Raw genomic sequence first — 14,923 nt, 5'->3', positions numbered from 1 at the left:
ACATGGCACACAAGTTAACTCAATTTTTGTTGAACTAAGCCACAATTTTTCTTTTTCTTTTCTTTATATTTTTTTGAGATGGAGTCTTACTCTGTCACCAAGCTGGAGTGCAGTGGTGCGATCCAGGCTCACTGCAACCTCTAACTCCCTGGTCCAAGCGATTCTCCTGCCTCAGCCTCCCATGTAGCTGGGATTACAGGCACATGCCACAATGCCCAGCTAATTTTTGTCTTTTTTAGTAGAGACGGGGTTCACCATGTTGGCCAGGACGGTCACAATCTCCTGACCTTGTGATCTGCCTGCCTTGGCCTCCCAAAGTGCTGGAATTACAGGCATGAGCCACCTCACCCAGCCTATTTTTCTAATTTCTCTCTAAAAGGCCAGATAATTGGGGTGGGGCAGACTGTATTACTTAGACATAAACGATCTTCACACCAATAATCAATTCTTGCCTACAAAAATGGGCTTATAAATAAAACTAAAAGTTTCTTCCTCCTAAGATTTCCTTCCCCTTCACAAAATCAATGATACCAGGCAATTTTTGAGGCAGACAATTATGGTTTCAAATTGCACTGTATTAACAGTAAGATTACAATAATGATAAAAGCATAAACTCAGTTCATAATCTGCTCCTAAGGTCTTGAATGCTAAGGTCTGCTCCTAAGGTCTTGTTGTTTCTACCTAAACAACATTAAGAGAAAATAGCACATTACATATGAAGAACTCTCAACAAATTATAGCATCTAGAACTAACTTATGTGCCCTCTTTACAAATGTATTTGCTGAATGAATGAGAAGTGGTACATAGCTTGAGTATCCCTACCATGAAAATCTGAAATACAAAAATCTGAAAATCCGAAATTCCCCGAAGTCCAAAAGCTTTTGAACACCAACATAATGCCACAAACAGAAAATTCCACCCCTGACTTTAGGTGACAAATCAGTCAAAATGCAGTCAAAACTTTGTTTCATGCACAAAACTATTAAAAATACTGTTTAAGGCCGGGCACGGTGGCTCACGCCTGTAATCCCAGCACTCTGGGAGGCCGAGGCGGACAGATCACAAGGTCAGGAGATCAAGACCACCATGGCTAACACGGCAAAACCCTGTCTCTGTAAAAATACAAAAAAATTAGCTGGGCTTGGTGGCACATGCCTGTAGTCTCAGCTACTCGGGAGGCGGTCAGGAGAATTGCTTGAACTCAAGAGGCAGAGATTGCAGTTAAGCCGAGACCCAGGCACCGCACTACAGCTTGGGACACAGTTCAAGACTCTTGTCTCAAAAAAATAAAGGAAAAATGTTTAAAATCACCTTCAGACTACGTGTGTAAGGTACTTACGAAACGTAAATGAATTTCATGTTTAAACTTGGGTCCTTTTCAAGATACCTCATTATGTATATGCAAATATCCCAAAATCCAAAAAAATCTGAAATCCAAAATACTCCTGATACTGAATATTCCAGATTAGTGTTATTCAACCTGTTCTGATGTATCACGCATTAAGAGAGAAATAATACATATAAAGAAAATTGCCAAAAGATCACAAATCAAACATTAAAGGCAACAAAGTCAAGATTTGCCATAAAACTTCGTGTATTTATAGTTGGCTATATAAAAAGTAGTTCATGCATGCAAGGTTCTACAGTAGACTCCTGAAGGAGTTTTTAAAGGAACTAACTCCAAATTAGGAGGTAGACACTCAGATTCCAGTCCTTAATCTATCATTAGTTAGCTGTGAGACAATGATTAAGTCATGCAATCATTCTATCATTTTGTTTCCTCAAGAGCAAAAGAAGTTATTGGACATCAAATCTGGTATTTCACATGCAAATTTTACCTAAAAAATAAATAAAGAGCTGTCAAAATGGGAGATGAATCATTAATTAATCAGAGCTGTCTTCATCCATCCATCATATACAACTCATCCTGCAGCACGCTAATTAAGACAAACATTTTTACTACATGTTAAGCAGTCTTCAGAATGATTCATCATAATGAAACACAAATGTTACTGGACTAGCTGACCTCTTTGGTCTCCTCCAGCTCTAAAATTCTCTGGGTCTGTTAATTTATATCCTACCTTATAAATGATATGATTACTAAATTTATATTAACTAATATTCATGAAAGAAAAAGCTAAAGTCATTGCCTTACTTGACACCAAATAACATTTTCAAAAGTAGCAGCAAGTTTCCACTTAGTCCACATTTCCAGCCTGACTAATATGCAATCAAGTTTCAGGTATTACTACCGTCCACCTTTACTCTCCACTACTTCCATAAGCCTTCATTATGGACGAGGCGGGGGGGGGGGGGGGGGGGGGGGGGGGGAGGGGGAAGAGGAGGAGGAGGAGGAGGAGGAGGGGGAGGAGGAGGGGGAGGAGGAGGGGGAGGAGGAGGGGGAGGAGGAGGGGGAGGAGGAGGACGACGACGACTTAGTAAAGAAAGAGATTTCTCTGTCACCTAAGAAAAAAAATCAAGTCAACTAGGGAAGAAGGACTAAGTATAGGAGCACTATATAAAGTATCAACTCTACAACAAAAAGTTGTTTTGTTTTGAGACAGAGTTTCCTCTTGTTGCCCAAGGTGGAGTGCAGGCAAGATCTCAGCTCACTGTAACCTCCACCTCCTAGGATCAAGTGATTCTCTTGCCTCAGCCTCCCTAGGAGCTGGGATTACAGGCACGCACCACCACATCCGGCTAATTTTTGTATTTTTGGTGGAGACAGGATTTTGCCATGTTGGCCAGACTGATCTCAAACTCCTGACCTCATGATCCACCTGCACTGGCCTTCCAAAGTGCTGGGATTACAGGTGTGAGCCATGACACCTGGCCAGAAAGATTATTTTAATCCCATTCACAACAAAGTGTGTAATAAAGATGAGTGGTCTTTTTTGATCATTAATATTTCTGATATACGGTCTTCCTTCTTATTTAGCTAATATTATAGATTTAAAAACTGATATATATAATAAACTTCTCAAAAACATTTGGCAAAATATAGGACTATACCAAAATAAAAGAACTAACTTAGGCTGATAAAATTATGGGTCTTTCTCTCCCTTAAAGTCTTCTTCAACAAATAACAACAAAAAGCACGTGTTTTCTGATGGGCACAGTGACTCACTCACACCTGTAATACCAGCACTTTGGAAGGTCCAGGCAGGAAGAGATCACTTGAGACTAGGAGCTCAAGACCAGCCCTGACAACAGTGAGATCCTGCCTTTATTAAAAAAAATTTAAGCCTGGGCGCAGTGGCTCACGCCTGTAATCTCAAGACTTTGGAAGTCCAACTTGAGGGTGGATCATAAGATCAGGAGTTTAAGATCATCCTGTCCAATCTGGTGAAACATCATCTCTTCTAAACAATACAAAACTTAGCTATAGTGGCATGCACCTGTAGTCCCAGCTACAGGGAGGCTGAGGCAGGAGAATCGACTGACCCAGGAGGCAGAGGTTGCAGTGAGCCGAGGTCATGTCACCAGCCTTGGTGACAGAGTGAGACTCTGTATCAAACAAAAAACAAAAAAAAATTGGCCGGGCACGGAGGCTCACACCTGTAATCCCAGCACTTTGGGAGGCCGAGGTGGGTGGATCACGAGGTCAGGAGTTCAAGACCAGCCTGGCCAATACAGTGAAACCCATCTCTACTAAAAATACAAAAAACATTAGCTGGGCATGGTGGCAGGTGCCTGTAGTCCCAGCTACTCAGGAGGCTGAGGCAGGAGAATCGTTTGAACCGGGAAGGCAGAGGTTGCAGTGAGCTGAGTTTATGCCACTGCACTCCAGCCTGGGCAACAGAGTGAGTGCATTTTATATATTTATATAAAACATATATATATTTTATATATGTCTATATATAAATAAATTACAAAATCCGTAATGAGATATTATTTCTTCACCCTAAGCTTAACACTATGCTGTTTTAGCAAAAATATGGGTTATGAATTTATAAGAACTGAGTAATATAGTTCATTTTCTCAACAAGCTCATAGGAAACTCAACATTCCTAGGCTATAATTTCTCACATATTACTATCCTATCATGGCCTGTGCCAACATATTTTGTTTTACTGAGCTCACCTATATACTAACATACAAGTTTCAATGTATATATTACATACAACAAAGACATTCTAAAAAGTAAGAAAAGTTAACTCAATTTTGGCAGAATTTTCCTAAGAGTGCCTTTTTTGGTTTTGTTTTGAGGCAGACTTTCACTCTTGTTGCCCTGACTAGAGTGCATTGGTGCAATCTCAGCTCATCACAACCTCCGCCTCCCAGGTTCAAGCAATTCTCCTGCCTCAGCCTCTTGAGTAGCTGTGATGACAGACATGAGCCACCACCCCCGGCTAATTTTGTATTTTTAGTAGAGACAAGGTTTTTCTATGTTGGTCATGCTGGTCTTGAATGTCCAACCTCAGGTGATCCACCCACCTTAGCCTCCCAACGTGCTGGCATTACAGGCATAAGTCATCATGCCCAGCTACAGTGCCTTTTTTTTAAGAGACAGGGTCTCGTTATGTTGCCCAGGCTAGAGTACAGTGGCTATTCACAGGTGCCATTCCACTACTGAGCAGCAGAGGAGTTTTAACTTGCTCCATTTCCAACCTGGACCAGTTCACCCCTCCTTGGGCAACCTGGTGGTCCCTTCTTCCTGAGAAGTCACCATACTGATGCTGAACTTAGTGTGAACACCCGACTGGCATAGGGCACTACAACCCGGAACTCCAGGGCTCTAGCAATCCTCTTGCCTCAGCCTCCTTAGTAGCTGAAACTACAGGCACGTGCCACTGTGCCCAGCAAGAGTGCTTTGTATTTAAATAGTTCTCACCACAATAGGCAAGAGAAGAGATGTGACTACTTATTTATGCCCTTTTGATTAAACTTACTCTCAGGCCAGGAGAAATCTGAAATCCTAACAACACTGCAATTTGATGGTAAGAAAAGAATCAGGCCGGATCAAGTGGCTCACACCTGTAAACCCAGCACTTTAGGAGGCCAAGGCAGGATGACTGCTTGAGCCTAGGAATTCGTAACAACTGGGACAACATGGCAAGACTCTGCCTCTACAAAAATTTAAAGAAATAAATTAGCCAGGCAGGGTAGTGTGTGCCTGTACTCCCACCTACTAGGGAGAGTGAAGAGGATCAAGTGAGCCTGGGAGGTCAAGGCTGTAGTGAGCCATGTTCACACAAATGCACTCCAGCCTCAGTGAGAGAGCAAGACTCCATCTCATGTAAAACATCCTTTGTCCAAAATACATATGTACTGAGTTATGTGAAATACTTTCTCAACCAGGCGTGGTGGCTCATGCCTATAATCCCAGCACTTTGGGAGGCTGAAGCAGGTGGATCACTTGAGCCCGAGAACAGCCTGGGCAACATAGTGAAACCCTGACTCTACCAAAAATACAAAAATCAGCTGGGCATGGTGGTACCAGTCTGTAGTCCCAGCTACTGGGGAGGCTGCAGTGGGAGGATCTCTGGAGCCCAGGAAGTCAAGACTTCAGTAAGCCAGGAGCGTACCACTGCACTCTAGCCTAGGTGACAGAGCAAGACCTGATCTCCAAAATAAATAAATAAAAATTTAAAAATAAACTGAGGCCAAGCGTGGTGGCTCACGCCTGTAACTCCAGCAGTTTGGGAGGCAAAGGTGGGCAGATCATTTGAGGTCAGGAGTTTGAGATCAGCCTGGCCAACATGGTGAAACCACATCTCTACTAAAAATACAAAAATTAGCCAGGCATGGTGGTGTATACCTGTAATTTCAGCTACTCAGGAAGCTGAGGGAAGAGAATTGCTTCAATCCAGGAGATAGAGGTAGCAGTAAGCCAAGACTGTGCCACTATACTCCAGCCTGGGCGACAGAGTGAGACCCTGTCTGGAGGAAAAAAAAAAAAAAAACAGAAGAATTTCCCACTATTCTTATTACTACCTATAAAGGAAAAATGAATCATTATGATGGAGATAAACTATTAAGATACAGGGGAGAGAAGACAAGAAAGTTTATGAAAAGTGAATTTTTACCTAAAATCACTGGTCAAATATTAGGTATAATCGTAATTCTCTACTAACAGTGTCCTCTTGAAGGCTGGGCACAGTAGCTCACGCCTCTAATGCCAGCACTTTGGGAGGCCAAGGCAGACAGTCAGGAGTTTGAGACCAGCCTGGCCAACATGGTAAAACCCCATCTCTATTAAAACACAAAAATTATCTGGGCATAGTGGTGGACGTCTGTAATCCCAGCTACTCGGGAGGCTGAGGCAGGACAATTGCTTGAACTTGGGAGGCTGAGGCTGCAGTGAGCCAAGATCAAGCCACTGCACTCCAGCCTAAGTGACAGAGTGAGATTCCATCTCAAAAAAAAGTGTCCTCTTGTTTGCTACTACTAAAAAAAAAGGGTATATTATTCCCAACACAGGGGGAAATGTGTGATAGTTTGAAATAATTATGAGTATTTTTCAAATAATATTTATCTTAAAGAAGTACATAATAATCTTAATTTAACAAAATATGCCAAAGCAGGTACTTGTAAGGTCAATGAGAGGTTATCATTTTCAACTCAGTAAGAAAATCATACATATTTGGGGATATCAGGATGAAAGCATTACTACTAAAGCAAATAATCAGTTTTCTCTCAACTATAAAGATATTTGTGTGTACTGGATATTTTTCTTAAACAAGTAATAACCTTTTTCTTTTTTTTTTGAGACATAGCTTTGCTCTTGTTGTTCAGGTTGGAGTGCAGTGACATGATCAAGATCTCGGCTCACTGCAGCCTCTGCCTCCCAGGTTGAAGTGATTCTCCTGCCTCAGCCTCTCCAGTAGCTGGGATTACAGGTGCCCACCACAAAGCCCGGCTAATTTTTTGTAGAGACAGTGTTTCACCATGTTGGTCAGGTTGGTCTCAAACTTCTGACCTCAGGTGATCCACCTGCCTCAGCCTCCCAAAGTGGTGGAATTACAGGCATGAGCCACTGCACTCTCCTTTTTTTTTTTTTTTTGACACAGGGTCCTATTCTGTCACCCAGGCTGGAATGCCAGTGGCCCAATCAGGGTTCACTCCAGCCTAGAACCCCCAAGGCTCACGAGATCCTCCTGCCTCAGCCCAGTAGTAGCAAGGTCTACTGGCATGTGCCACCATGCCCAGCTACATTTTGTATTTTCAGTAGAGATAGGTTTCACCGTGTTGCCCAGGCTAGTCTTGAACTCCTGGGCTCAGACAATCCACGATCCTCAGCCTCCCAAAGTGCTGGAATTACAAATGTGAGCCACCACACCCAGCCTTACTTTTCTTTTAATAAATATATGATTTTTTTTTTTTTTTGAGACAGAGTCTCGCTCTGTCACCAGGCTGGAGTGCAGTGGTGCAATCTCAGCTCAATGTAACCTCTGTCTCCTGGGTTCAAGCAATTCTCCTTTCTCAGCCTCCTGAGTAGCTCGGACTACAGGTGTGCACCACCACACCCAGCTAATTTTTGTATTTTTTTAGTAGAGATGGGGTTTTACCATGTTGGCCAGGATGGTCTCAATCTCTTGACCTCGTGATCTGTCTCCCTAGGCCTCCCAAAGTGCTGGGATTATAGGTGTGAGCCACTGTGCTGGGCCGATTTTTTCTTTTTTTTGAGGCAGAGTCTTACTCTGCCACCCAGGCTGGAGTACAGTGGTGCCATCTTGGCTCACCGCAACCTCTGCCTCCCCAGCTCAAACGAATCTCGTGCCTCAGTCACCTGAGTCGCTGGGATTACAGGCATGCATGTGCGCCACCAGACCTGGCTAATATTTTATTTTTTATTTTTGTAGAGATGGGGTTTTGCCATGTTGGCCAGGCTGGTCTCAAACTCCTAACCTCAGGTGATCTGCCCGCCCCAGCCTCCTGAAGTGCTGGGATTACAGGCTTGAGCCACCGTACCCTGCCTTTTTTTTAATCAAAGGGTCCTACTTTGTCGTCCAGTGCCAGTGGCTCAATCAAGGCTTGCTGCAGCCTCCACATCCTAAGGTTCAGATGATCCTCCTGCCTCAGGGCCCTGAGTAGCTGAGTCTAAAGGCATGTGCCACCACACTCAGCTAATTTTAGTATTTTTAGTAGAGATGGGTTTTTGCTGTTTCTACCCAGGCCAATCTCGAATTTATGGGCTTGAGCCACCACCCACCCTCCTTGGCCTCCCCAAGGAATTACAGGTGTGAGCCACCTAGCCTGGTCTTACTTTTCTTTTAATAAACACATGGGGTTTTTTTTGTTTTTAAGATGGAGTCTCACTCTGTCACCCAGGCTGAAGTGCAGTGGCACCATTCACCTTGGCTCACAGCAACTTCTGCCTTTCTAGCTCAAGCGAGTCTCATGCTTCAGCCACCTGAGTAGCTGAAGCTACTAAAAATACAAAAATTATCCAGGCGTGGTGGCCTGTAATCCCAGCTAATGGGAGGCTGAGGCAGGAGAACTGCTTGAACTCAGGACGCAGAGGGTGCAGTGAGCCAAGATCCTACTTAGGCTGGAAGGCTGGAGGTGTAATGGCATGCTCACGGCTCACTGCAGCCTCAACCTCCCCGGCTCAAGCAATTCGCTTATTTCAGCCTCCCTAGTGGCTCGGACTAGAGATGTGAATCACCATGCCCAGCTAACCTTTGTATTTTAGGTACAGACAGGGTTCTGCCATGTTGCCCAGGCTGGTCTCGATCTCCTAAACTCAAGGGATCTGCCCGCCTAAGCCTTCCAAAGTGCTGGGATTACAATCATGAGTCACGGAGCCTGGCCCATTGTGTTGTTTCAATCAAATCAGCAAACACATTTTCATGCTAGAACCCCATGTTGTTCATTCATGTTTAATCTAGACTTTCTCCTTTTTCTTCAATCCAATACAGGAATCAGCCAGGCGTGGTGGTTCACCCCTGTAATCCCAGCACTTTGGAAGACTGAGGTGGGCAGAGGGGTCAGAAGTTCGATACCAGCCTGGCCAACATGGTGAAACTTTTTCACTACTAAAAATACAAAAAGTTGGCCAGGCATGGTAGCAGGCACCTGTAATCCCAGCCTCTCAGGAGGCCGAGGCAGGAGAATCATTGAACCTGGGAGGCAAAGCTGCAGTGAGCCCAGACGGTGCCACTGCACTCCTGCCTGGGCAACAGAGCAAGATTCTGTTTCCAAAAAATAATAAAATAGCCACACAAGGTGACTCACACTTGAAATTCCAGCACTTTGGGAGGATGAGGCAGGCGGATTATGAAGTCAGGAGTTCAAGATCAGCCTGGCCAACATGGTGAAACCCCATCTCTGCTAAAAATACAAAAAGTAACCAGGAGTGATGGTGGGCGCCTGTAATCCCAGCTACTTGGGGAGGCTGAGGCAGGAGAATTGCATGAAACTGGAAGGCGGAGGTTGCAGTGAGCCAAGATCATGCCACTGTACTCCAGCCTGGGCGAAAGAGCAAAACTCTGTCTCAAAAGAATAAAATCATAATCTAGGAATCTATAAATATCACAACATACATAGTCCCTAGTGTAGTAAACTGGCCTACTGTGACCTTCCATTAAAATATTTGTCTTTAAGGCCCCAGTTCTTCTTGGGGCCATACTTGGTCTCATTATTCCATATTGCCAGGTTCCCAAAGGACTCCAAGCAGCCAAAACTTCTCACTATAATTCTATCTCCACCACGCCTGTTGTCTTTCCAAGACAGTGCTCCTATTCTCTACATCTCTCTAATCACAGCTAGTGCATAAAAATTTAACTCTCCTGGCCGGGCCTGTAATCCCAGCACTTTGGAAGGCCAAGGCAGATGGATCATCTGAGGTCAAGAGTTTGAGACCAACCTGATCAACATGGTGAAACCCTCTCTCTACTAAAAAAAAATTAGAAAGTTAGCCAGGCATGGTGGCGGGCTCCTGTAATCCCAGCTATTTGGGAGGCTGGGGCAGGAGAATGACTTGAACTGAGGAGGCGGAGGTTGCAGTGAGCCAAGATCACGCCACTGCATTCCAGGCTAGGCAACCAGAGTGAAACTCCTTCGTCTCAAAAAAAAAAAACCCTTTATTATGTTTCCTCATCTCCGAACCCTCATCCTGTGTGTGGTATCAGTAAGCTTATTTCATAGGCAATCTGTGCTAATACTGTCAATAAAAAACAATTTTAAAAGTTTCTCTTCCAGACAATTTGTGATTTTTAAACAGGACATTTACAAAAACACTGGAGAGATATAAAGTTAGGCATTGGCAATTCTCAAATTTTACCACACAATCAACTACCTAATCTATCTATTTCCAATGTAGGTCCAATTACAATTTAATATAGTTTAAACTAAGTAGTCATACAAACACTAGTGAATATATGTCTGGCTCAGATATGCTTCCTGGCAAATGTCAAGTAAGTGAAATCTAAAGCTGCAATTGAATGGTTTTAACCTAGGTTCCATATGAGTTAAGTCTCCTGATCTTCAACGTAGCGAATGGGCTGGGTACAATGGCTCATGCCTGTAAGCCCAGCACTTTGGGAGGTTAAGGAGTGAAAATCACTTGAGACTAGGAGCTGGAGACCAGTCTGGGCAACACAGAGAGACCTCCATCTCTATTTAAATAATAAAAAAAAAAAAGTGGAAGGGCACAGTGGCTCACGCCTGTAATCCCAGCACTTTGGGAGGCTGAGGCAGGCAGATCATTAGGTTAGGAGTTCAAGACCAGCCTGGCCAACATGATGAAACCTCGTCTCTACTAAAAATACAAAAATTAGCCAAGCTTGTTCACAGGCACCTGTATCCCAGCTACTTGGGAGGCTGAGGCAGGAGAATCACTTGTACCCGGGAGGCAGAGATGGTGCAGTGAGCTGACACTGTTCCACTACTGCACTCCAGCCTGGGCGAGGGAGACTCCATCTCTCTCTCTCTCACTCACACACACACACACACACACACGTGGGCTGGGCACTGTGGCTCATGCCTGGAGTCCCAGCACTTTGGGAGGACGAGGCGGGCATATCACCTGAGGTCGGGAGTTTGAAACCAGCATGACCAACATGGTGAAATCCCGTCTCTACTAAAAATACAAAATTAGCCGGGAGTGGTGGCACAAGCCTGTAATCCCAGCTACTCGGGAGGCTGAGGCAGGAGAATTGCTTGAACCCAGGAGGCGGAGGTTGCAGTGAGTCAAGATTGCACACTTGCACTCCAGCCTGGACAACAAGAGTACAACTCTGTCTCAAAAAAAAAAAAAAAAATTAGCTGGGTATGATGGCACACATCTGTAGTCCCAGCTACTCAGGAAGCTGAGGCAGGAAAGTCACTCGAACTTGGGAGGTAGAGGTAGCAGTGAGCCGAGATCACGCCATTGCACTCCAGCCTGGGCAACAAGAAGGAAACTCCCTCTAAAAAAAAAAAAGCAGCAAATGACCGACCCCCTGTGTGGCCAATTTACTTAAAATGGTCAGGTATTTTTAACCTACCTTTAACCAAAAAACTACTTAGAGCACACCACAAATGAACTCCTCAGCACAGTTGCTATTTGTGACTTAAAAGTGTCTTTTCTACTTTATGCTTTCACAACTTGGTAAATTACAATGAGATATTGCTTTTTTTAAAATTCTGGCAAACCATTTTATTCATTATCTCATGAATCCAAAGCACAGACCCCTATGACTAGGATAAATTAATACCATTTTGGAGTCAGCTTGGTGGCTCACATCCATCTTCCCAGCACTTTGGGAGGCCAAGGCAGGACTGCTTGCAGCTAGGACTTGCAAACGAGCCTGGGCCACAGAGCGAGACCCCATCTCTACAAAAAAAAGTTAAAAATTAGCCAGGTGTAGTGGCACATGCCTGATGTCCCAGCGACTTGGGAGGCTGAGGCATGAAGAATGCATAGGCCCAAGAGTTCAAGGTTGCACTGTGCTATGATGACACCATTGCACTCCAACCTGGGCCACAAAGAGAGACCTTATCTCAAAAAAAATAAAAATAAATTAATGCCGTTTTACTCAACTGACATTAAAACCTATAGTTGTAAATCTAGAATCTAGTGCATCCTTTGTGAACAATGGGTCCAAGTTTGTTTAACCAGAATTAGATAAGACTCTGTTATATAATAATCTCATGAAAAACCAATTAACCAGAAATCACGAACTTGAGATCAGCTAGATGAATCTGGGAAAGACTTCCCCAATTCTTAATTTCTTAACAGTGGGAAAAGAGTACATTACTAGCTCAAGTTAAATGAACAAGAGACACTATGTAGAATGGAATCTTGTGAAACATACAAACCCTGATATTTGTATGCAATCCTATTTAGACTTTCTATATAGCTACAAGTCTGCAAAAGTTAAGGACTATACCATTTACAGCTTTTACATTCTTTCGACTCTGAGAAAAGCATTAAAAGAGTGCAAGTACTGAATGCATGTAGTACTAAACAATTTGGGAAAACTCTTTTTTTTTTTTTTTTTTTTTTTTTAGACGGAGTTTCGCTGTTGTTACCCAGACTGGAGTGCAATGGCACAATCTCGGCTCACCGCAACCTCGGCTCACCGCAACCTCCGCCTCCTGGGTTCAAGCAATTCTCCTGCCTCAGTCTCCTGAGTAGCTGGGACTACAGGTGCACACTACCATACCCAGCTAATTTTTGTATTTTTAGTAGAGATGGGGTTTCACCATGTTGACCAGGATGGTCTCGATCTCTTGACCTCGTGATCCACCCGCCTCGGCCTCCCAAAGTGCTGGGATTATAGGCGTGAGCCACCACGCCCGGCCAACGGGAAAACTCTTGAAAACAAAGCCGACAATGCTCACTCAGCGAGCTATACACTAACTTTTATATAAACATTAACGCTAATAACTACCCAAAAAGGTCATTAAAATACAGACAAAGCCTATACTAGACCAATGATTTTAGATCTCTTTAAGTTACACATTTGGCTCCATTTTTAAAATAAATTGGTTCAGCGAGTAGTTAACATGCCTGCACCTCCACTGTTCTATTGGCTCTAGGAAAGTATGAAATTCAACTCAATCCTAAAAAACTCCTTCCATAATAGCTACGTTTTGCCTTGACTTTCTTTATGACCTTGGGTAAAGTCTACCAAATGAAGACTACAATCACGTTTGTGTGTTCCAGTTTATTACTGAAATTAACCATAGTATCTTTCGAGCAATAGTGAAATTCTCTAAATTGGACCTATCCAGAGCTGAAAGTTTGAATTACAAATATCAATTGATATGCAATAAACAGTTCTTAAAATTTAAAATTGATTAGTAAAAACAAAAAAACTACAAAGATCCCAAATTCAACATGATTAAAGAATTCTGAACACACCAACAACCTCCTTATTACTTCTCTTTATGAACTGGTCTGCAATGTAATTTTTAAAAAAAAGCCAACAGAAAAAGCAAAGAAAAACAGTAAAACCAGCTTTAATATGCCATTTTCCTTTTCTAAGAATAACTAATGGACCACAAAACTTGGCAAATAATGGTTAGACAAAATAAAGCAATCCGCAATCTAAAAATTACAGATAAATCCATCATTTCAAGTCACTAATTTGTATACCCACATAAGAAATTAATCTCGGTACTGTGTTACCAGCATTAAAAAGATAAAACCCCGCCTCAGAGGAACATCTACTGAGTACGTTTCATTTCCGGATCTCAGGTAAGTTTACCAGCTTTATATCTAGGTTTCCCTAAGGTACTCTGCTGTTTAACATCATTCACACAACCAGCCACCACTAGGGTGAAAAGTAAATAAACAAGATTTACTTAGGCAATTATTTACCACAGAATTCTGGTCAAGAATGCAAAAGTAAACACCCATACAGGCATATAAAACCCAAAGAAAGCAGGGAATATTAATGATAATAAGATTTACCCTTTAATTGACCACTGTAGAAACCAGAGGCCTTCCACATGGGCTGTTCCTTACTAGCACTCTCGATTTGAAAAAGTAACAATGTCAACTCGACATTTTAACAGTACAAAAGATAAACAGAATTTAGGCAAATCGCTTCTTCCAGATTTTGAAAAGGTGTTTATACGAACTGAGATAGAGCAACGCCCCCCTAAAAGCACCCTACTCCAAAGAATGAAATCCTGAAAACATCAGGTGAGCCAAAAAAGGTTAGAAAAGCTAAAGTTCTAACTTAATTACCCAGAGGTTGGGGACTAGGAACGTGAGATCGGAGTGGGGGTGGGTAGCAGAGTGAAACCTAACCCCAGAAATCACAACGCAGGCCGCAGCCTAGGAGGTGAAGCTGGCGGGAAGCGAGCTCCCTTTCCGTTCCCAGGGGAAAGTCCAGAGAGGAGCGGCTCCCCACAGTGGACGTACGAGGCGCCAAGAGTGCATGCCTACCAAAGCGCCAGAGCCGCTGGAGGACCGGGTTTAGAAGGGGAGGAGATCCCGGCAGACGGCGCTGGAAGAGGAGGAGGACTAAGATTGGGAGTAGCGGCAGCGTCTAGACGAAGGGGATTACCTAACTGTGACGACAGAGAAGTGTCCTCAGGCTCCGGCGATGGTCTCGACTGCGCAATGTGTGGTGTCTTTCCCGCTTACCCCCGTAGCAGCAACAGAACCAGCTCCTTCAGCCAGTCGCCATTTCCCGCCTACCGACCTGCTGCACCGCACGAACAGAGACCCGGATGGAAAGCGGCCTCTCCGCGCAGGCGCCCTGACTTCCTCCTCCCCCTCCCGCCACAATTCCGTGAGGTGGGAGGGAAGGAATGCGGGTGACCACAACGGCAACAACAACCCAAAAAAACACTTTTACTTCCGTGAAGAGCGTTGAAGTTCCTTACGCCGGAGGACACTCTCTAGTATGAATCCCGGAGAAATATTGAACACAAGGCCATAGGACTAGGTAGAGTAAGAAAGGACAAAACCTATTAGGACACGCAAGGGCCTGGGGGATATTTGTACGTTAGGGGCCTCCGTAGCCGGCTGTGTAGTGG

At 43.8% G+C, this 14,923-nt stretch overlaps 1 protein-coding gene across 6 annotated transcripts in view; it reads right to left on the bottom strand.

Moving 5' to 3' along the window:
• Positions 1–14,593, bottom strand: part of CTDSPL2 (CTD small phosphatase like 2) — a 106,100-nt gene extending 91,507 nt beyond the window's left edge. For 3 of the 6 annotated variants that reach the window (XM_002753404.7, XM_035259529.3, XM_078334153.1), the window contains exon 1: positions 14,449–14,593. The gene's annotated coding sequence lies outside the window, so the exon portion shown is untranslated. Of the gene's footprint in view, positions 1–11,643; positions 11,763–14,327 lie in introns of all 6 variants that reach the window. The other 3 variants (XM_035259526.3, XM_035259524.3, XM_035259525.3) reach the window with 3 other exon arrangements.
• Between the last annotated feature and the right edge of the window lie 330 nt (positions 14,594–14,923).

Source organism: Callithrix jacchus, chromosome 8 (genome assembly GCF_049354715.1).
Source record: "Callithrix jacchus isolate 240 chromosome 8, calJac240_pri, whole genome shotgun sequence".
NCBI lineage: Eukaryota > Metazoa > Chordata > Mammalia > Primates > Cebidae > Callithrix > Callithrix jacchus.
The sequence above is the reverse complement of the archived record's forward strand: the minus strand, read 5'-3'. Positions and strand labels throughout refer to the sequence as shown.